This window comes from Sorex araneus, chromosome X (assembly GCF_027595985.1).
Source record: "Sorex araneus isolate mSorAra2 chromosome X, mSorAra2.pri, whole genome shotgun sequence".
Classification (NCBI taxonomy): Eukaryota; Metazoa; Chordata; class Mammalia; order Eulipotyphla; family Soricidae; genus Sorex; species Sorex araneus.
In genome coordinates this window covers 153,658,690-153,681,914 of record NC_073313.1, presented here as the reverse complement: position 1 = coordinate 153,681,914, position 23,225 = coordinate 153,658,690, and the positions used below count along the sequence as shown (strand labels likewise).

Here is a 23,225-nt window from a genome sequence, read left to right as displayed (position 1 = left end):
AGCACAAAACCCATCATAATAATCTCTCTCAATGTCAATGGGCTAAATGCACCAGTTAAGAGACATAGAATGGCAGGATCACTTCACTTGTATCACTTGTCATCCTGTTGCTCATCGATTTGCTTGAGCGGGTGCCAATAATGTCTCCATTCATCCCTATTGCATGCTAGTGTAGCCCAATGGTGTCTTCTTGCTCCAGGAACATGAAGAGCCTCAAACCGTTCATTCAGAGTCTTGACAAAGAAGTCTGACCATCTCGTAGGTGGGCGGCCAGGTGTTCTTTTGACGTCCCGTGGAATCTAGTCGGTAACAGCTCTAGTCAAGCGGTTGTCTCCAAATCACATTACGTGTCCTGCCCATCTGATTTTTGACGCTTGGGCAAAAGAGACAGTGTCCAATTCTCAATCGTCGACAGAGGTTGGAACTCTGGATTCCTTCTCTCACTTGAGTTAAACGTGATATTCCAAGCATAGTTCTTTCGATTCCTCTTTGGGAGACCCGAGTAGCGTTCTCATCCTGTTTTCATAGGTCCCAGGTCTCTGAGGCATATGTTAGTGCAGGAAAAACGGTGGAATCGAAAAGATGTGCCCAGAGCCGGAGGTTCTTCATCCTCTTAACGACTTCTTCGATGCTCTTGAAGGCGTTACATGCTGCTCTCTTCCTCCTACGCAGCTCAGGTGCCAGGTCATTTGTCATGTTGAGTTCTCGACCCAGGTACATATAACTGCTGCATTTGGAGATGTTCGTTCCATTCAGAGCAAATGGAATATTAGGAACTAGTCTTTTTCTCATGAACATTGTCTTCGTGAGATTCATCTGCAGTCCAACATTTCCACACTCACGGTCGAAGTTGGCCAGAATTCATGCTGCTTGGCTAATGTTTAGTGTTATTTGAACAATGTCATCAGCGAAGTGGAGGTGGTGTAGTTGCCGACCATCTATCTTCACTCCCATTTCTCCCATTCCAGTTGTCACATGATGTTCTCAAGGGTGGCACTGAAGAGTTTCAGTGAAATGGTGTTGCCCTGCCGAACTCCTCTCTCTTTTTTTTAATGTTAGTGAACCACCATAAGACAAAGTTACAGACTTACAAGTTTTCATGCTTACATTTCATACAATGATTGAGTACCCATCCCTCCACCAGTGCCCATTTTCCACCACCAATGGTCCCAGCATTCCTCTCACCACCCCCACCCTGTCCCCTTCACCCCACCCTGCCTCTGTGGCAGGGCATTACCATTTGCTCTCTCTCTCATTTTGGGTGTTGTGGTTTGCTACAAAGGTATTAAGTACGCATCATGTTCAGTCTATAGTCTATTTTCAGCCCATATCTCCCATCCCTAGTGGGCCCGCCTAGCACCCTTTGCTTGGTGATCCCTTCTCTATCAGAGCTGCTTCTTCACCTAGCATGTGAGGTCAGCTTCCAAGCTGTGGAGTACTTCTCTTGGTACTTATCTCTACTATTCTTGGGTGTTAGTCTCTCATTCTGTTAATTTATATTCCACAAATGAGTACAATCTTTCTATGTCTGTCCCTCTCTTTCTGACTCATTTTACTTAACATGATACTTTCCATGTTGATCCACCTATATGCAAATTTCATGACTTCATCTTTTCTAACAGCTGCACAGTATTCCATTGTGTAGATGTACCAAAGTTTCTTTAACCAGTCATCTCGAACCCCTCTCTTTACGTCAATGATCACTTTCTTGTAGAATTGTGAGACCCTGGTTGTGAATCCGTAATACAGCTCACAGAGGATCCTGATATGCTGAGTTTGAACACCCTGTTTGGCTAGGGCTTCGATGACTGCTTCAGTCTCAACAAAATCAAAGGCCTTCTTTAAATCAATGAATGTTAGACAGAGCGGCATCTTGAACTCTCGCGAAACCTCAATGAGCTTGGTCATCATGTGGATATGGTCAATCGTGCTGAATCCTTTTCGGAACCCGGCTTGCTCGCATGGTTGTCCTTTGTCTAGTATTCTGCCGATTCTATTCAGGATGACTCGACGAACAACAGGCAGATTGGGCGATAGTTGCTGATGTCGTGGATGTCTCCCTTCTTGTACAGCAGGACTGTCCTGCTGGTTTTTCAGCAGGAATTCAGGAAAGCCCAAATAGCAGGATGGATTAGAAAATTGAACTCAACACTCTGCTACCTGTAAGAAACACATTTGAACAGTCAGAGCAAACAGACTCAAAGTCAAATGTTGGAAGAAAATTCCTCAAGCAAACAAACCCCTCACAAAAGCTGGAGTGACCATACCAGTATCAGACAACATAGACTTAAAGCTGAAAAAGGTTATAAGACACAGTGAAGGTAATTCTTAATGATCAATGGATAGGTACATTGGGAAGAACTCACACTCCTAAATGTACATGCGTCTAATGAGGGACCAGCAAAATATTTAAAACAACTGCTAGTAGATTTGAAGAAAGACATTGATAGCAACACAATAGTACTTGGAGATTTCAACACCAAAATGTCACCTCTTAATAGATCAACTAGGCTAAAGGTCAGCAAGGAAATATTTTATTTGAGGTAAGAAATGGAAGAGAGGGAGTTAGTACACAGACACAGACACACACACACGGCCTTTAATTCTCAAAAAAGACGAATTAATATTCTTCTTTAATGCATAAGGTCATTCTCCAAGAGAGACTATATTCTGAGGCACAAAACAGACCTTCACAGCATCAAGCAGAGAAATCATATCAACTAACTTCTCAGACAATGATGCACTGAAAGCAGGAATTAATCACAAAAAGAAATGGAAAAATAGCTCAGACACCTGAAAATTAAATAGCTCATTACTGAACAACAAATAGTCATAGAGGAAATTAAAGATTCATAGAAACAAACAAGAATGAGGACATGAGCTACCAGAACTTGTGGGATACAGCAAAAGTGGTGTTAAGAGGACAATTCAGGGGCTGGAGTGATAGCACAGCAGGTAGGGCATTTGCTTTGCACGTGGCCGACCCAGGTTCAATTCCCAGCATCCCATATGGTCCCCCGAGCACCCCCAGGAGTAATTCCTGAGTGCAGAGCCAGGAGTAAGCACTGTGCAACGCTGGGTATGACCCAAAAAGAAAAAAAAAGGACAGTTCATTGCTATGCAAGCATTCATCAGTAAGGTCTACATCTACATAATGGAATACTGTGCAGATATTAGGAAAACTGAAGTCATAAAATTTGCTTATGCAAGGATGGAGAGTATCATGCTGAGTGAAATAAGAGGGAGAAGGACAAACATATAATGATTTCACTTACTTGCAGGATTTTTTTAAAACATAATATGGGTGGGGGCGGGGGAGGTATACGGGGGACATTGGTGGTGGAAAATGTACACTGGTAGAGTATACTCTATGACTGAAACTCAAACATGAAAGTTTTGTAACTGTAGTTGACGGTGATTCAATAATAATAATAATAATAATAATAATAATAAAACATAGTATATTAATAATCTCCCATGCCACGCTGTCTTTACCAGGACCCCCGTAGAGGGGGGCAGGTTGAGTTTCCCTCCTGACCCCAAACAGAGCTCCGACAGCCTAAAACCTCCAGAACCCAGCCAAGGCCATTCTCCACATGCTTGGACAAGCCTCACCCATAAAGGAACTGACAGAGGAACCCAGGTATGCGGGACCCGTGGCTGAGATCTTCAAGCCTGCTCAGATCAGGATTGGGCCTCCTCCACCCAGATCCCCAGTTTTCCAGTAGCTTGGCAGTCACACCCACAAACTGTCCCCCCTACTGGCGCCATGTAATCTCATAAACAGCCAAGATCCAGAAACTATAAAACAAAGCTCCCGGAAGAGAGTGATGCAGAATCTCATACAGCAGAGCCTGGCAAGCTACCGAGAGTATCCTGCCCGCACAGCAGATTCTGGCAAGCTTCCCGTGGCGTGTTTGATATGCCAAAAACAGTAACAATAATGGGTCTCATTCCCGTGACCCTGAACGCAACAGGGACGAATAAAGTTGTTACTGGCGCCTGCTCGAGCAAATCGATGAGCAACGGAATAACAGTGATACAGTGATACAGTGATGTTAATAATACTCAAATACAGTAGAAATAAGGGCCAGGAGGACAGGTCCATAATAGGAAGCTTGCCACCATGGGGGAGGGGAAGGGCAGTTAGGACAGGGAAGGGGCTACTATGACAATGACAGTTGGAAATGATCATTCTGAACAGAACAGTGCTGAAAGGAGGTAAAGTGACATGCATGATACCCTTTCAGTAGCAGTGCTGTAAACCATAGTGCCTAAAAGAAAAGGGAGGAGGGAAGGGGAGAGGAAGGGAAAGAGAGAGAGAGAGAGAGAGAAAGAGAGAGAGAAGGGAGTGGGGGTGCCAGTGGAAGGGAAACTGGGGACATTGGTGGCAGGAAAAGTCACTGGTGAAGTGATGAGTGATGGAACATTTTATGACTGAAACTCAATCATGAACAACTTTGTAACTGTGTATCTCATGGTGATTCAATTAAAAATATATAAATAAAAATAAAATGTGAAGCAACCGCTGAGTCTTTCTGAATGGAAATACCAAGTTTTATCGCATTTTCATTCAAATTTTTTAATATTTCATTAAATTTCACACAAACTTCCCAGAAAATAAAAATAGAAAGGCCACTTCCTCATCCATCAAAGCAAGCATGGCCCAGACCAGGGGCAGACAAGAACACTCCCTCTACACACAGCTTTTAAGCAGAAAACCTTGCTGCATGGAAGATAACAGATAACAGATGCTATTCCCTATCCAGGGTGGGGTTGTCAAAAAAATATCAGAATAGTTTAAAATTAGAAAATCTCTTCATGCATCCCAAATGTTAATACAGCTTGCTATTGTATGGGGTACCATAAAAATTGGAAAGAATTAAACACTGATTTATGACGTAAAACATTTTACAAAAGCATCAACACTAGGGGCCAGAGCTATAGAACAGCAAGTAGGAAGTTTATCTTGCATGCGACTAACCCAGGTTCGATCTCCGGCATCCCATATGGTCCCCCAGAACCGCCAGGAGTAACTCCTGAGTGAAGAGCCAGGAATAACACCTGAGCATCGTTGGGTGTGACCCAAAAAGCAAAAAAACAAAAAAGCATCAACACTAACTCTAAGTCTTGGTGAAAACTATGGTGGTCACCAGAGGAAAAGGTAGGGGAAAGGAATGAGCAAAACAGATGGGTAAGTGGGATGGCTCTGATCACAGAGAGGAAAGGTGTGAGATTCCTAACACTGTAAGGGAAAAGTTAGTGAGAGAGAGAGAGAGGTAGGGAGAGAAAGAGAGGGAGATAGAAAGAGAGAGAGAGGGAGAGAGGGAGAGAGAGAGGAAGAGAGGAGAAAGGAAGAGGGAGAGGGGGAGAGAGGGAGAGAGAGACACACACAGAGAGAGAAAAAGTTTGCAATCTGAAACAAAAGATCTTAACTGCGCGTTCCTTCAGAGATCTCTCCGGCCCGAGGAGAGACAACAGTGGAAAGCACTCCTAATTGGGTGGATTCTATGAGTGGTCCCGATCTGAAAATAAAACTGATGAGGTTAGTAAACAGGGGGCTCAAGACGAAATGTGCCGATCAAGAGCGTCTTTATTGGCAGTCATGCTGGTTTTATACCTTTCTTAGCAGGGGGTTGGTACATGAGTTGTCAATCATCAGGGAAGTGTCTTCTCAGACCAAATAAAGAAAAGTTCAGGGTGTTATTTGGTGGGCTTACAACATTCTCCAAGAGTAGGTTGAGAAATAGTGGGGAGGGGAAGACAAGGGTTTATCTGGCAGGAGCATCTGTCAGGAGGAATGTACAAGGCTTTTAGTGTAAAGGAAGGCATTCTACTTTACGGGCTTTTTGGGGTCTCGTGGTTACCTGCCCTGGGCTACTTTTACTTCTTGAGTTTAGCTATTTCCTTTGTCACAAGGGCACCTTTGCCTCAGGTTATGCAAACGCCGGTAATGGAATTTTCCGGTTTGTCCAGGGTAAAGGTTTCGGGGTCCTCTTTTGTTCAGGGTCCTGAACAGTCCCCAACACTTAACCATCAGTTTGGGTCTCAGTGAGAGGCTGGCAGAGCGAGATCACGCCGGGCCCACTGTGTGTTCAGGGGACAGACTCAGGAAAAGTCTGCTAAGCAGAAAACTCTAGAGAATATGCAGGGACGATTTTATTAAAACTGGCTGCAGTTCGGGACCAAGGCGTCTCACTAGAGCAGCAGAAAATGCAAAGGTGGGTTTGAAAAGATGCTGGCGGCTTCTTGATTTCAGGTGGGGCTGCCCATTTCCCAGCAGCATTTATTGAGACACTTCCTTGCTCCTTTCCACTATTTAGCTCCTTTATAGTAGATTAACTGCCCATAAATCGGAGGAGTCATCAGAGGAGTCATCTCAGGGCTCGGCTCTGTCCCCCTGACCTGCAAGTCTCTCCTTAGTTCAGTACCATACAGTTTTGATTATTATAGTTTTTTTTGTAGTACAGTTCAAAGCTGAGAAATGCAATACCTCGCAACTTTTCCCTCAACCCACCCCCGCTACCCCCTTATAATTATTTTGGCTGGTTGGGCGAGTTTTATGGTTCCATACAAATTTTAGCAGAGTTTGTTCCAAATCCTTGAAGGACTTTTGGAGTTGGAGTTTTGTAGGGGTTGCATAGCATCTGAATGCTTAGGATGGGAAGGTGATTTGGAGGACATGATTCTTCCCATCCTTGACTAAAGAAGAGTCTACTTTCTGGGGTCTTGTTCCTTTCAGCAGTGATTTATTGTTTCACTCTATAAATTTTTTGCCTCCATTCTTCAGTTGATTCCTAAATATTTAAAATTTTGGAACATTATTTTGAAAAGCATTGTCTTAGTTATTTTTCTTCTAGTTCATTATTTGCATATAGAAATGCTATAGGGATTTATTTGTGTTAATTTTGCAGCCTGTGCTGGATTATTGTTTCTAAGAATTTTTTGGTTGGGTTTTTAGGACTTTCTATATATATTATCATGTCACCTGCAGGTAATGATAGTTTAACCATTTTTCTAATTAAGATACCTTTAATACCATTTTTTTCTTTTTTCAAAAGGTTTTTGGGTCTCACCCAGCCATGCTCAGAGGTTACTTCTGGCTCAATACCCAATAATTACTCTTGACAGTGCTCAGGAGACCAGATGGGATGCTGGGGATCAAACCCAAGCCATGCAAAGTAAGTGCCCTACCCACTGTACCATCTCTCTGGCCCCTAATGTCCTTGTCTTACATGATTGTTGTGGCAAGAACTTCCAAAGTAAAACTGGAACCATATTTCTCATCATTCACAAAAGTTCATTCAAAGCAGATTAAAACCTGGGACTGGAAAGATAGTACAATGAGCAGCGCATTTCCTGTGCACGAGGCCAACCGGGGTTCAATCCTGAGTACCACACACGGTGCCCCAAACCCCACCAAGAGTAAGGCCTCATGAGCATCGCAAGACATGGCCTCAAAACTAAAACAAGGTGGACTAAAACCTAGATTAGATCAGAATCCATATAATAGATTGAAGAAAACATAGGTAGAATTTTCCAGAAAATGAACCTCAGAGATGTCTTCAATGAATAGACCACCAAGGAAAAGAAAGAAAGAAAGAAAGAAAGAAAGAAAGAAAGAAAGAAAGAAAGAAAGAAAGAAAGAAAGAAAGAAAGAAAGAAAGAAAGAAAGAAAGAAAGAAAGAAAGAAAGAAAGAAAGAAAGAAAGAAAGAAGGAAGGAAGGAAGGAAGGAAGGAAGGAAGGAAGGAAGGAAGGAAGGAAGGAAGGAAGGAAGGAAGGAAGGAAGGAAGGAAGGAAGGAAGGAAGGAAGGAAGAAAAAGAAAGAAAGGGAGGGAGAAAGAAAGAAGGAAAGAAAGAAGGAAAGAAAGAAAGAAAGAAAGAAAGAAAGAAAGAAAGAAAGAAAGAAAGAAAGAAAGAAAGAAAGAAAGAAAGAAAGAAAGAAAGAAAGAAAGAAAGAAAGAAAGAAAGAAAGAGAGAGAGAGAGAGGGAGAGAGAGGGGGAGAGAGGGGGAGAGAAGGAGGGAGGGAAGAAGGAAGGAAGGAAGGAAGGAAGGAAGGAAGGAAGGAAGGAAGGAAGGAAGGAAGGAAGGAAGGAAGGAAGGAAGGAAGGAAGGAAGGAAGGAAGGAAGGAAGGAAAATAGCACTAAAACAAATGTAAGCATTTTTGCATGGCTAAAAAAATTCAAAATAAAAATGACACCACTCCGAATGGGAGGAGATATTTGCACAGAACACATCAATCAGGTTGTAAGGGCAATACGACCTTCGCCCCACTGATCACCAGGGCTGACATGGCTGACCTGGCTGGCCTGGCAGGCGTCCCCTTCTGCCCTCACCACTCCATGCATGTCCTCCCAGAAGCTGAACGCTCAGTTGACGAGGACTAATGGTTTTCCTGAGTAGACAGACCGTTCTTCAGTCAAGTATGAATGAGCAGCTGCGCTCCCATGCAGGAACCTCCAGCAAGCTCCCATAAAACAGCAGACAAAGGACTAATACCCAAGACTTATAAAACACAAAGATCAGCTGTTGGAGAGCATCAGGTTGTCCTTGCTCCTCCTGCAGGGAGTTGAGGTTTATTGAGTTACTCCCACAACAGTGCTCCTGAGGCACACCCAATTCCATCAAGCACTAATAATCCTATAAAGCCTTTCTCTTTCCTTTATGTCATTTGGATGGTTAATTTAGCAATGCCCTTTTCGTACAAGGGAAGGCAAGTTGATGCTATGCTTTGTAACATGGGAGTTAATTGACTCCAAAATAATATTTATTCCTGGGCATCTATCATATTTACCTGACTTAAGCCTCAGTGGCCCTTAGTTCCTAGCACTGCAAAGGCAGGGTCCTGACGAAGGGACTGGATGGACCCAGAGCAAGCTGTAAACTGCCCTCGTGTCAAAACAGGACAAGCTAAGCACCATAAGTACAATAAGTTAAAAGCATGGTCATGAGACAAACTCTGTCATGACCCAAAAGGAAGTAATTGAATGAGGACTCTGCTGGGGTTAGGAAAGACTCACATGGCCTGAGGACTGTGGTCTGAGATATATAGTGAGATATCCCCAGGAAGAGTCAACCTTTAAACTTAATCTATCATTACTGTGTTCATACAAAATGGCTAAAAATACTACAAGAAGTAAATTCACTATGATTGTTTAAATGGATAACTAGCTGAGGAAAGGAGAAAGCAATACACCCTGGATGGAATCCCGCCCTTGAGCGGATCTCCTCGTAATCTGGAGTGTTGAACCCTCAGATGAGATTCTGTCCTTGAGTTAATCCCCTAGAACTTTCCCTGAAGGAGAGACTTTACCTCTGTTTGTTTTAATGACAATGTTCAACCTCACCTGTGTGTCCCTCACCCTTCATGATTTTTTAAAACTATGCTGTAAGAGGAAACTAGACTAGACGATGAGTAGAGGACTTTGAGGTCTACGAGGAGACGAGGATGATGGAACTGTGATGACTGGGACTGCGACCAAAACTACGATGATTGTGCTGTAAGGGGAGAGATCAGACTATGCTGGGGAGGAGAGAGAAATAAACCGGCTACCAACCAGCTGGAGCCCGGGCCCTGTTTCTCCATTCCCCTGGTTCTTTGTCTGTCCATGGTTGTGGGCCGGCTAGGGGAATGGTTCTCGGCAACTGAACTCTCAAGTCCCACATATGCCACCATGCTCTCTTTGAAACTCACAATCAACAACAAATATACCAAAAAAAATTTAAATGGGGAGAGAAGATGAACAGACACTTCCCCAAAGAAAACATACGGCTAGCTAGTTGATATATGAAAAAGTACTCATTGTCACTTACAGTTAGGGAAATTCATATCAAAATAACAGTGAGATATCTCATGCTAATGAAAGTGCCATATATTAAAAAGTCTGGGAATAGCTAGTTTTCGTAGGGGTGTGGTGAGAAGGGAACCCCATCCACTGTAGGTGGGAACATCATCTGGTTCAACCTCAGTGGAAAGCAATTGGAGTTCTCTCCAAAAAAGAGAACAGGACCCCCATATGCCCTAATAATTCTACTTTCAGCATCTACCCTCAAAACACAAAAACATTAATTCAAGAGGATATATGCATACCATGTTCAATGCAGCATTTAGCACAAAAGCTATGGTATAGACACAACCCGCATGTCCAGGGAAAGACAATGGATTGAGACATGGTGTACACATAATGGAGTACTACGCAAACGTCATAAAGGATGAAAGCAAATAATCTGCTGCTATGAATGCGACTAGAGGCTGTTGTGCTGAATGAATCACTCAGAAGGAGAGAGACAGGCACAGAATAACTTTACTCTTATGTGGGATAAAAAGATACACAGTAAGGAAGCAATAAATGGTCAAAAGCAACAGAACTGGAGATTTGGTCCATCGAGCTAAGTTTGCTGAAGTCTGATGAGAGGCTCTTGGGGGCACTATGGAGGGAGGCAGGCGCTCTGGTTTCAGAAGGATGGAGTCACTATCTGTAAGTATACTGTAAATCACAGCACCTCAACAAAGATGGGGGTTAGAATAAGCCTGGACCACCATCAGAGAGGGTCTTGGTGGGTCACTGGACCCACCCTCCTGAGTGGAATGCCAGAAACCCTAGAGAGATACTTTAAATCCTTGCGGTTTGTTTGTTTTTTGGGGGGACATACCAGTAATTCTCAGGTTTACTCCTGGCTCTGTGCTCAGGGATCATTCCTGGCAGTGCTGGGGGGAGAAGGGGGAACCATATGTGGTGACAAGGGTCAAACTTAGCTCAGCTGCATGCAAGGCAAGTACCCTGTGATCTGTACAATCTCTCTGGCCTCTATTTTTTAAATATTTTTTTACTTGAAGATTTACAGAGCTATTGATAGTTGAGTTTTAGGCACATAATATTTCAACACCAATCCCACCACCAGTGCCAACTCCCTTCCACCAGTGTTCTCACCCTCCATCTCCATCTCCCTGCTCCGCCGACCTGCTACTTTGACAGGCGTGTTACAAAGTTCAGTGGGTGCAGCTTAGATCTCATATTGTGGGATATAGAGCTTCATCGCTCTCCTCTGGCCCCAGCTGTGAATCTTCTTGAAAGTCACAGAGGCACAGCGAGGGAGTGAATAAATACAGACCAAGAGTCCAGCTTCAGCCAAATTAATTGAGATTTGAGTCTGGCGTGTGCAGCCACTCTCCCTCCTGCGCTCCCGCTGCTCTGGACCCAGGCATGGAAGGCTGAGCAGCAAAGCTGACAGTGTGGTGGGGCTCGGGGAAAGGCTTGAGCCAGGCCCAAACACAAAGGGGCGCAGAAGTGCGGAGACAATCTTCGTAAGGGGAGGAGAATGAGCTGCTGGCTCTTCAGGGCCCCAGAACCGGGGTGTTCGGTTAGGGAAAATAGAAACAAAATGGGCAGATTCTGCGCAAACTTACATAGCTGAAAAACTCATGATCCAGGTGCTGGCTTAGAAGAATTATCTAGAAAGACTAGAAATGCGAGCCTGAGATGGAAGAGTTACCAAAGAAGGCGGACTTAGCGGGCAGAGAGATAGGGCAGTGGGGAGGGAGTTTCTTTGCCCAGAGCCAGGCTGGGTGCTGTCCTCAGCACTCCCTGTGGTCTTCGAGCCCCACCAGGAGTGACCCCCAAACGCAGCCAGGAGGAGGCAAAGGCACTGAGAGGCCTTAGGAGAGAGAAGGGGACTCCCTACCGAGAGCTTTCCAATGTGAGGGGCGAGAGAAGTGCAAGATTCCAGCAGAAGAGGACAGAAGGTCACTCCTGTCCGCAGCCTGACCAGCTCTCTCAGAGACAGGAGAGCATAAGACAGAGCCACGTTGCTTTGGGGCCGCGCAGGAAGAGCCTGATCCCAGGATGGAGCTTCTGCTCGGTTCCTTCTGGCAACCTGGCCCAGGGCCAACCACGAGGAGTGTCCACAGCAGCCATCGTTCCCTCCTATCTCAGAGGCTGGAGTCTGCAATCCATTCTGCACACCCCGATTCCCGAGGACAAGCTCCCTCTCGGGGGGCACCACCTTCCCTGGGGAGCAGCATCCTGGATGCTCCTTGGCTTGTGGAGGCACCCGTCCATCCACTGTGTCCACATTCTGATGTCCCCCTCCCCCAGTAGAGCCATCCTATGCATCCTAGGCCCACCTGAGTCTGGTGTCACCGTTATTTGATTCCACCTACAATACCTATTTCCAAATGCAATGGCACTCAGGGAACCCTGGTAGACGTGGCGCTTGGGGACACTCCATCAGATATTCTAATCCTTATTGGAAAATCAGGACCTGCAACGCTGAGCTGGGCTGATCAGGTGAATGTCTGCCTGGCAGGGTAAGAGCCCACATGCAGAGGCTGAGGGTCACCCACACAGGTGACTTAGGTGCCAGGACACAGCATGTGACCAGCACCTGAGAAAGGAAAGCATCTGTAGGCAGGACCAGTGGTGGGGGCGGGCGGGGGGGTCCCAACCATAAGCATAATGAGAAGAGGGCGGGAGAGGGAAGTTGCAAATACCAAACACGGGAGACTGGGATGGAGCCTATGATTTGGAAATGAAACTAGACACATTTGTTTGAATGTACGGCTTTCAACAAATGTTGAAAAGTGACATATTTATACAGCTATACTCCAAGACTCCACTTAGAATAATAGACAGATACCAGAAATAAAATAAGAGAGGAAGCAGAGAATTGAAACAAACAACAAACCCAAACCATCCCACAGATAGATGGACCTCCCAACAGCAGGGAAGACCCTTCTTGGGTGCAGTGGACCATTCTCTCAGATTATTCTTTTTTTTTCTATTTTTTTCTTTTTGGGTCACACCCGGTGATGCACAGGGGATACTCCTGGCTCTGCACTCAAGAATTATCCCTGGCGGTGCTGGGGGACCATATGGGGTCCCGGGAATCAAACCTGGGTTGGCTGCGTGCAAGGCAAACGCCCTACCCGCTGTGCTATCACTCTAGACCCTCAGATGCATCTTATGTAAGGTCACAATTCAAATCTCAATTGAGCTTTTAAAGACATAGGAAGCATTTCCAGGGACCAGTGGCATGACGTTAGAAATCAGTTACAAGAATGAACTGGAAATTTTACAAATTTGTGAGACTCAACTAATGAAGAAAAGAAGCCACAAGGAAGCCGGAAACATTTAGAGAAGAATGAAGACAAAGTACATCGCGGCACCCTGGGATGGGGGAAGCTCAGAGACATCTCTGAGCAGGCGTAAATCCAGATTCCAGCCTTCCGTGCTGCTCTCGTGCTGATGTGGCCCAGCCCCCCTGCTGTTCGGAAGCACCCCATGTACAGTGGAAGCCTCCAGTGTGCAGCTAACACATGCGTGCAGAGCAGCCGGGGCCCGCACAGAGGCAGGCGTGCAAGCACCACAGTCAAGCGCACGTGTGACTCCCTAGCATGAAAAACGAGCAGGTCCCTAGAAGCACAAAACTTACTACGTTAGAGATAGAAAATCTGAAAAGACTACTAAAAATAAGAAAATTGAATTCATCATCAAAAACCTGAAAGTAAAAGGCCTGACATAGTGGCTTTGAAAAATTCTGCTGACAGCGTCCATGTCCTGGTAGGTGGCAGGACTGAGGAAATGCTTGGACCCATTTTCCAGGTACTCCCAGGAGCAAATGACTTCCATACGCAGCCATCTCCTACCCGCCACCCACCTCCCCGCCTGATCTGCCCGCTGTCGAAGAGAAGCCTCCGCGACCCAATGGGCAGCAGGACGGAATTCTACTGAACATTTAAAGAACCAATGTCAATCCTCAGTTTTCCAGAATATTGCAGAGAGGAAACACAATTTAATTCAATGCATGAGGCCAATATTCCCCAGTGAGCAAGGCCACTCAGAGATGCTACAGGGAACCAAGATGATCATTCCTGATGAGCACTGACACAAAATCTTCAACAAAATATTAGCTGACCAAATTTAGCAGCACAGGAGAAGGATTGTATATCACAATCAAGTTGTCATACAAGGATGGCCGGGGACTGGAGGTCATGGGTAAGGCGTTTGCCTTGCATGGAACTACCCTCTTTTGATCCTCAACACCACATACAGTCCCCTGAGCATCTCCAGGAATAATCCCTGAGCACAGAGCCAGGAGTAAGGTCAGAGAACTTCAGGGTATGGCCCAAACCCTGCCAATAAAAATTATCCAAACTAGAAAGGAAGAGATAAAATTATCTATTTTTTATGGATGATATGACCTTTTATGTATAAAGTCCTCCACACCACCCAGAAAAAAAAAGACTGTTAGAACTAATAAATTCAGCAAAGTATTAAGATACAAGGTCAACACACAAAAATCAGTAATTCCCATGCCCTAGCAGTGGATAATCTGAACAAGAAATTATAAAACAATTTCACTTACAATAGTACCAAAATCAATGAAAGGCTCACATCAGGAAAGTTTCTCAGTGGGAGGCTGCATGCTTTACATGCATGAGCACCTGGTTTTGGTCCTGCAAAATAAACATTAAATATTTAAGAGTTAACCAAGGAGGATGCATAGGCTGCCCAAATCCATGTACTGACTGTGCCCATGTGTTGTTGCCAAGTGTATATGTCACCTGCATGTCCCCTCTTGATATGTGTACTTTCATACTTTTATACCTGGTGCTGGGATGTGTACTGGGCTCTTCACTCTGCAGAAGCCTGTGTCCTTTTATATGTATATATATATATATATATATATATATTTTAATTGAATCACCATGAGATACAGTTACAAAGCTTTCATGTTTGAGTTTCAGTCATACAATGATTGAACACCTATCCCTCCACCAGTGCACATTCTCCATCACCAATGTCCCCAGTATTCCCCCCATTCCTACCCTCCCCCGCCTCTATGGCAATTTCCCCATACTCTAGACTTTGGGGCATTATGTTTTGCAATACAGATACTGAGAGGCCATCACGTTTGGTCCTCATCTACTTTCAGCACACATCTCCCATCCCGAATGATCCCTCCAACCATCATTGACTTAGTGATCCCTTCTCTATCCCAGCTTCCTTCTCCTCCAGCTCATGGAGCAGAAGTTCATGTTCTCTTCTCTCTTCCTCTTCCTCTCCCTCTCTGTCTGTCTGTCTCCCTCTCTGTGTGTCTATCTCTGCTTCTTCAAAACTCCTAAATGAAATCTGTTATACTTCCAAACAAAAGAATTAATCAAGAAGGAGAGATAGTACAGTGGAAAGGGTGCTTGCCTTGCACAAAAGCAAACCAGGTTGAACCCCCGACATCCCATATGGTCCCCCAAATCCACCAGGAGTAATTCCTGAGTATCATTAGCTGTGCCCCACCCCCAATCAAAGAATTAAACAAGGATACAAAATACTTTTACACTGAGAATTAAAAACTAATGTTAAAAGAAATTAAATCAAACATAAATAAATGGAAATGCATGCTTATGGATTAGAACACTTAATGTTAACATGTCAATACCGCTAAGTGGTCTACAGACTCCAAGCAATCCCTATCAAAATCCCAATGGTATTTTTGTGAAAATAGAAAATGCTTAAATACATTTCAAAATCCAAATGGAACCTCAAGGGACCCCAAATATACAAAACAATCTTGAATGGAAAAACAAAATAAGAGAACGAATACTTATGGTTTCAAATATTATTACAAAGCTAAAATGATAGAAATAATGTGGTGTTGTAATAAGGACAGACATGGAGACCAGTGGGGTAGCACAAGCAGCCCGGGAATCCCGCCTGGTTGCCATGGTCAGATGGTTGTTCACTCAGGGAGAAAGACCACGGAGTGGAGAGAGACAATCTTCCAACAGATGTGCCAGAAAACTGGGCGTTAGCACACTAGAGAATGTCCTGGAACCTTACCTAACTCCATTTAACAATCAAAACAGATTAAAAAGCTTTCACACGTTGAAATTTGCAATGACTTCTTGAGTTCAATGCCAAAAATAGGCAAAGTTGAGTTCATAATTTTTCAATTTTCTGCATCAAAGGATGCTATCATCAGAATGAAAGGCAACCTGAAGATAAAATATTTGAAAATCTGATGAAGGATCAATATCTATAGTATACAGAGAACTCCTAAAACTCAATATCAAAAATACAAACCTAATGTAAATATGGGTAAGTATATGAATAGACGTTTCTCTGAAGAAATTGCATAAATGGCCAAAAACTACATATAAATATGTTCAACAATATGTTCATCAGAAATAGAAAACCAAAACATTAAGATTTCATGTACCGAATCCTTCATTTCTTTTTGAAGGTTTTTTATTTCTGCTTTCATTTCTTCCCGTATTTTGTCGGCTGTCTGTTGTATTGTTTCCGCCAGGTCTTCCTTGAAGTTGTCCATCTTTGCGTTGAGTTCATTGAACATGTTGAGGATTTCAACTCTGAATTTTTTCTCAGAGAGGTCAAGTTTGTAGGAAACGGCCCTTGAGGTTTCCGGACTCCTTTGATCGTCCTCTGCTTGCAGTGGGGATTTTCGCTGTTTCTTCATGTTGTTGTTGTGGTATGAAAGAGGGCCCTTGAAGATGAGTATCCCTGTTTCCTTTTGTTGCGAAAAAGGATTGTGGATAGGCTCAGTTTATAGTGGTTGCCTTTTTACTTGCCGTTTGTAGAACCTGGTCTCCTACTGAGATGTTTCCTTCAATTCTTATGTGAAGTCTTGTGTTTTATTGTCCTACTGCTTGCGAATAGCTAGGATGTTAGTCTTAGATAGGACGTTGAGGAAACTATCTGTCGCCGCGTGAGCTTTGGCCACCGGTGATGAAGCCATGCACACTTTTCTTAGGCCACGCCCCTGCCGATTATGCCACGCCCCTTTCCCACAACCTGGCAGCGGTCAAAGCGCGGGGTGCTCAGGGCCAAGGAGCAGGCTGGGTCCGGAAGGGCGGGTCAAGGGAGCATCACAGACCTTTGCCGAAAGACAGAATGGCGGCGGCGCTTGGGGTCGGCGTGCTGGCCACTCGTCTGGCAGTCCCTAAATAAATTTATTTATTGAGCGGGTAGGGCGTTTGCCTTGCATGCGGCTGACCCAGATTCAATTCCCAGCATCCCACATGGTCCCCCAAAGACCGCCAGGAGTAATTCCTGAGTGCAGAGCCAGGAGTAACCCCTGAGCATCGCTGGATATGACCCAAAAAGCAAATTGTTGATCATTGTTGGTGATTTCAATGCCAAGATATTTAATGAATATTGAATCACCATGAGAGCAGTTACAAAGCTTTCAGGTTTAAGTCTCGGTCATACAATGATGAAACACCTGTCCCTTTACCAGTGCACATTTTCCACCACCAAAAACCCCAGTATACCCCCCATCCCACACCCTCCCCTTACCTGTGTAGCAGATAATTTCCACATTACTCTCTCTCTCTCTACTTTGATTACATTCAATATTTAGACACCAGACCCACCATTATTATTTGGGATTTTACCCCAGCACTCAGATCTGCTAAAAAGGCAACATTAGTCCAATTTGTATTCTATTGCTGATTATGAATAGCATATTTTGTTGCATGGCTGTAATAGCGGCCACACAATTTTGGAATTCTGAAGTTTTAGTAATTAAATCTGGAGGGATTTCTGCCAAAAGCCACTGGATTCCGAAATTTGTTTCTGAGTCTCTGGGATCATGGCTTAAGCCACTTGATCAGTATCCAGAAGGCCCGTTTGTGGGTGGCACCTGGGGGTCACGTTGGCAGGGGAGGAAAGGGCCGGCTCCAACCCCACCCCATGAGGCCTCACGTGTCTCATCACTGCAGGCCCATATTTGGTTGTCCATTGGAAAGCCTGGAGATTTCAGTCACAAAACCCACATACCAGAATTTTCAGCAGATTATATCTTGGTGAGGTCTGTCCCAAAACAATGGAGTCAGGCCAGTGATATGGCGGCGATCTTGGATTGTGGAAGCAAGTGGCTGCCAGGGGCTCTACTTGGGCGGGCCCCTGGCTAACTCACCCCACTCCAATTTACCCTGGTCCATTCAGCCTTGCACAGGTCCAAGACTGCAGCTTTTGATCTTTTTTAAGACTTATTTATATTCTCTGAAATAAGGCCAATAAATGAGCTTATTCAGACAGGTAGCGTGTGAAGAGTCGAGTCAGTGTATTGATGAGTACTGGCGGCAGATTATTCAGGTGTTCGGGACTGACCTTATCCAGACCAGGTGCTGTACGTGTCTTTACCAACGAAATGGCGTATCGGATTTCAGAAGGGAGATTGTTGGGAACCACATATCCATCTGGTGGAATTTGGTACATGGGCAGGTGGACATGGCTGTCAAAGAGATCCGAGTAGAAGTCGTGAATAATCCTCTCCATTGCCTTTCTGGAAGATGTGATAGATCCATCAGGACGTTGGAGGGCAGTCATCTTGATCTTATAGTTGGCGAAGGACAGGCGAGTATTGTGAATACTTTTCCCGGCTTCTGCTGCACTGACCTACACTGCTGCTCTTCTCTCTTTGAGGTCTTCCTTTATCGCATCTCTGCACAGCTTTGTGAGCTCAGATGTTAGCTTGTGGTTGCCTGAGGCTCGCACCAAACCACATTGATGAATGAGCTCAAGAGTTTCCAAAGACAGGCGTCTATGTCTTTCTCACTCTCAGCATTCTTCGCACAGTCATGGAGGTGCTGAACAAGTCGATCGTATTCCTCGTCAATGTTGTCAAGGACAGCATCTTCCCACGTTGCTGCAATAGTGCCAAAGAGCTCCCAGTCGGTGGTCATTCTTGGAGTTGCCTTCTTAGACTTTAATTTTGCAGACTTTTCTCCCCGCTTTGTGAAGTAGAATTTTACACAAAGGAGATGGTGGTCCGATCCCGTTTGGAATTTTAGGACAACAGTGACATCGGTCAGGCAAAACCTTCAATTGAATATGATCTGGTCAATTTCATTGTGGAACTGTCCACCAGGAGACTCCCATGTCCAGCGTTTAGATTCTGCCTTCTGGAACTGTGAGTTACTATGGATGGTCTTGGTCAACATGATGAATTCAGACAGTCTCTCACCCTGATCATTCCATTCTAGGCCATGTGTCCCAATGTGGAGTTCTTTGGGCGACCTTCTCTGGCCTATCTTGGCATTAAAATCACCAACAATGATCTTGTAGAAAGTGTGGTCTTCTTTATAGAACGTCTCCAGTTCCATGTAGAACCTCTCAATTTCTACTTCATCGTAGTTGGAAGTTGGTGCATAGACAACGAAGATATAAAGTGCTGGCAGTGAGCCACATCTATTCAAGCATAATCATCCAATTCAGGTTGTTAGGCATTCGAATGAATCAATGCTCATGGCCAAGTTCGTGTTGACAAGGATACCAACGCCACCAACACCTCTGTTGTCACATGTTCCGAGGAGCAATTCTTCTCCAGTGTCAAAAATGGCATGATGTGATTGAAATCTCCTCGTTTTGGTCAGACCAATGATGTCGTTCTTGAACTTCTGTGCGTGCACCATCAGGTCCTCGATGGATGCTTCTGATGCCAGCATACAAACGTTGAAAGTACAAACAAACATTTTAGTCTTTCTTCATTTTGGCAGTCTAGTTCATCCCCAAGATTTTTTCAGCCTCTCCTTGCTCATCTTTCTTAACGCTGCCATATTCGGGGCTCTTTCGATGACAGGTGAATGAGGCCAATTGTAGTTACTGTTGTTGGCATATCGAATACGCCACGGGTAGCTTGATAGGCTCTGCCATGTGGGCAGGATACTCTCAGTAGCTTGCCAGGCTCTCCGAGAAGGACGAAGGCTTTTAGGGCGGCCTCCAATTGCCCTTAGAGTTGTTACCATGGTTCACACCAAATTTAAACCTATCAAATATGGTGCAGGAATAATGGGTATTAAGTGTCTTATGGTGTGTCATGCGGCTGCTTCGCGGCTGTGCAGTCCAGAGAGCAGCCTGGAGCATGGTGCTTGTTTCAAGGTCTTGTGGAATGCAAGGTTCCGTCTCAGTGGAAACCAGTAGGACCGTTCTGTTGTAGAAGAAGGGAGACATCCATGACATCAGCAACTATCACCCAATCTGCCTGCTGTCTGTTGTCTACAAGTTGTTCACTCGTGTCATCCTAAATAGAATAGGCAGAACACTAGATGAATGACAACCATACGAGCAAGCTGGGTTCTGAAGGGGATTCAGCACAATAGACCATATGCACACAGTGACCAAACACACTGACGTTTCACGAGAGTTCAAGATGCCGCTCTCTCTAACATTTATTGACTTAAAGAAGGCCTTTGATTCTGTTGAAACTGAGGCAGTCATCAAAGCCCTGGCCAAACAGGGCGTTCAAACTCAGTATATCAAAATCCTCCACGAGCTGTATTGTGGATTCACCACCAGGATCTCACCATTCTACAAGGAAGTGATAATTGATGTAAAGAGAAGGGTGCGGCAGGGTGATACCATTTCACCGAAACTCTTCAGTGCCACTCTCGAGAACATCATGCAACGACTGGAATGGGAAGTAATGGGAGTGAAGATAGACAATAGGCAATTACACCACCTCCGCTTCGCTGATGACATCGTTCTCATAACACCAAACATTAGCCAAGAGGCACAAATGCTGGCCGACTTCGACCACGAGTGTGGAAAGGTCAGATTGCAGCTGAATCTCAACAAGACGATGTTCATGAAAAACGAACTGGTCCCTGAAGCTCCATTTGCTCTCAATGGAATGAACATCTCCGAATGCAGCAGCTATGTGTACCTGGGTCAAGAAATCAACATGAGGAACGACTTGGCGCCAGAACTGCACAGGAAGGAAGAGAGCAGCATGGAATGCCTTCAAGAGAGTAGAAGAAGTGGTTAAGAAAACGAAGAACCTCCAACTCTGGGCACATCTTTTCGATTCCATTATTCTTCCTGCACTAACATATGCCTCAGAGACCTGGGCCCTACACAAAAGGATGAGAAAGCTATTAGGGTATCCCAAAGAGGAATCGAAAGAACTATGCTGGGAGTATCACGTCTCACTCAAGTGAGAGAAGGAATCTGGAGTTATGACCTCTGTCGACGCTCAAGAATCAGGGAAGCTGTCTCGTTTGCCAAGGCATCAAAAATCAGATGGGCCGGTCATGTAATGTGATTCAGAAATGACTGCTGGACTAGAGCTGTTACCGACTGGATTCCACGGGACGTCAGAAGACCTCATGGCCGCCCACCAACTAGATGGTCAGATTTCTTCGTCAAATCCCTGAATTAACGATTTGAGGCTCTTCGTGTGCCTGGAGCAAGCAGATATCATTGGGCTGCACTAGCATGCTACAGGGACAAATGTGTAAAAAACTAAGGCTCGCCGATGGGGCGCACACACTCGCGAGCTCTCCGGGCCGCTCTGTCTCACCACCTGCGTTTGGTGCCCCGGAACCACTGTGTGTGCTCTCGGTCGAGGGCAGGCGACAGAAGGAAGAGGGCCAAACTGGTTGCTCGATCAGTTTATTTCATTCTCTCTCTCTGATTCTCTCCCGGCTCTGGATCTCTCTCTGGATCTCTGGATCTGGCACCCCAACCCACTCTTACCTCCTAGTTAAATCTCCACAGCATGAGAGGGTTGGGGCGTACACATAGGTGTGGTCACCATCAATAGGGTAAGGTTCCTTTCCCTTAGGGGATGCTTCTCCTAGGACTTAATTCTCTTTCAGCAGGAGGATCCACCCAAGGGCGGAGTCCCATGAATGTGTTTCTCTTCTCCTCAGCCAGCAAACATATAAGAATTCATAATATTAATCATTTTGTATGGACATAATAAGAGATGCATTAAAGCTTATGAAATTGCTCTCCTGGGGCCATCTCAATCTCAGACTACAGTGCTCAAGCCAGATCAGTCTTTCCTATCCTTAGCAGGGTCCTAGTCTCATCATTACTTTTGGATCATGACAGCATTTTTCTATGATCAAGCTCTTAACTTATAGTTAAGAATCAGGCACTTTGGCCAGGCCCATCTCGATGCCAGGGTAGCACATAACTCACCGTTTGCCCTGGATCCATCCCGTCCCTTGTCGGGACCCTGCTTTTGGGGTGCTAGGGACTGAGTGCAACTGAGGCTTAAATGGAGAAAGCAGATGCCCGGAGGGGAATAATATTCGAGGCCAATTAAATCCCAAGTTACAAAAGCATAATATTGTCTTCTCGTGTCCATACAAAAAGGACATTGCTTTAAAGTAAATTATTCAAAAGGCACAAGAAGAGGAGAAAGGCAATACTAACTTATATAATATAAATTCAGTATCCTAGGAAGGTCTGACCTTACAAATTAGCAGAGTCAGATTAAGGGAAAGCCTCGGATTAACTGTTTTGGGGAAGAGAGCATAGAGAAGTGATTATAGCTAAACAAAGGGATGGGAGAGATTTGGAAACACCTTGATGGGTGAGACTGGGCTAAGCCTAAACTCTGGGAAAAACCGGGACAAGCTACTCAAGGCAAGGGGGGAGAGGACAAAGTAATGTCATCCTACACAAATGGAGACGTTACTGGCGCCCGCTCAAGCAAATCGAAGATCAACGGGATAACAGTGATACAAGTGAAATGAGCTTATATAGGCTGAGCCAGAGGTGGTTTGTGGGTGTGGCTCCCACAGACTTAACTTTTGGCTATTTAATTTCTTGACAAACTTGACCTCAAGTTGTTGGGGTCTGGCCAAAGGCACAGGGGTGATGTTGGGATATCAAGGAAGCCTGAAGGCACGATCAGGCTGTGGATGCACTTGTCCCACAGGTACAGGTTGGCCTGCTTGCAGTATCATGCCCCCCAAATTAACTTTTATTGAGTTATTTTTTGATCATTTCATTTGCTATTCCTTTTAAGTTTCATTGGACCAAATAATATCAAATAAATTTTCTATATGTTTTCTATATGTGGGATGGAGGTTTGGAAGGAACCTGGGGATATTGGTGGTGAGATTGGTATTGGAAAGCTGTATGCATTAAACAACTCTATCATGAATAAATTTATAAATCATGGTGTCTCAATAAACATTCCTTTAAAAAGAGAGAAAACTATAAATCACTATTAAAATAAATAAGAGAAAATGCAAGTAAATGAAAACAAATCCCGTTGTCATTAATTGGCGTGACTAAATATTTTCAAAAATACTATCCTGTTCATAATACCATACAATTTAATGCAATCCCTACAAAAATATTCATGAAATTTTATAAAGATATAGACCAAATGCTATCACATTTATGTGGAGTAATTTATAACTCTGAATAGCTAAATAAATACTAGGGAAAATGGATGAAATATTT

General features: G+C 44.5%; 1 gene segment (V, D, J or C); it reads left to right on the top strand.

Annotated features, from left to right (window-relative positions):
* The window catches only part of LOC101556852 (immunoglobulin gamma-1 heavy chain-like), a 279,701-nt gene that overhangs the window by 244,831 nt on the left and 11,645 nt on the right, over positions 1–23,225 (top strand).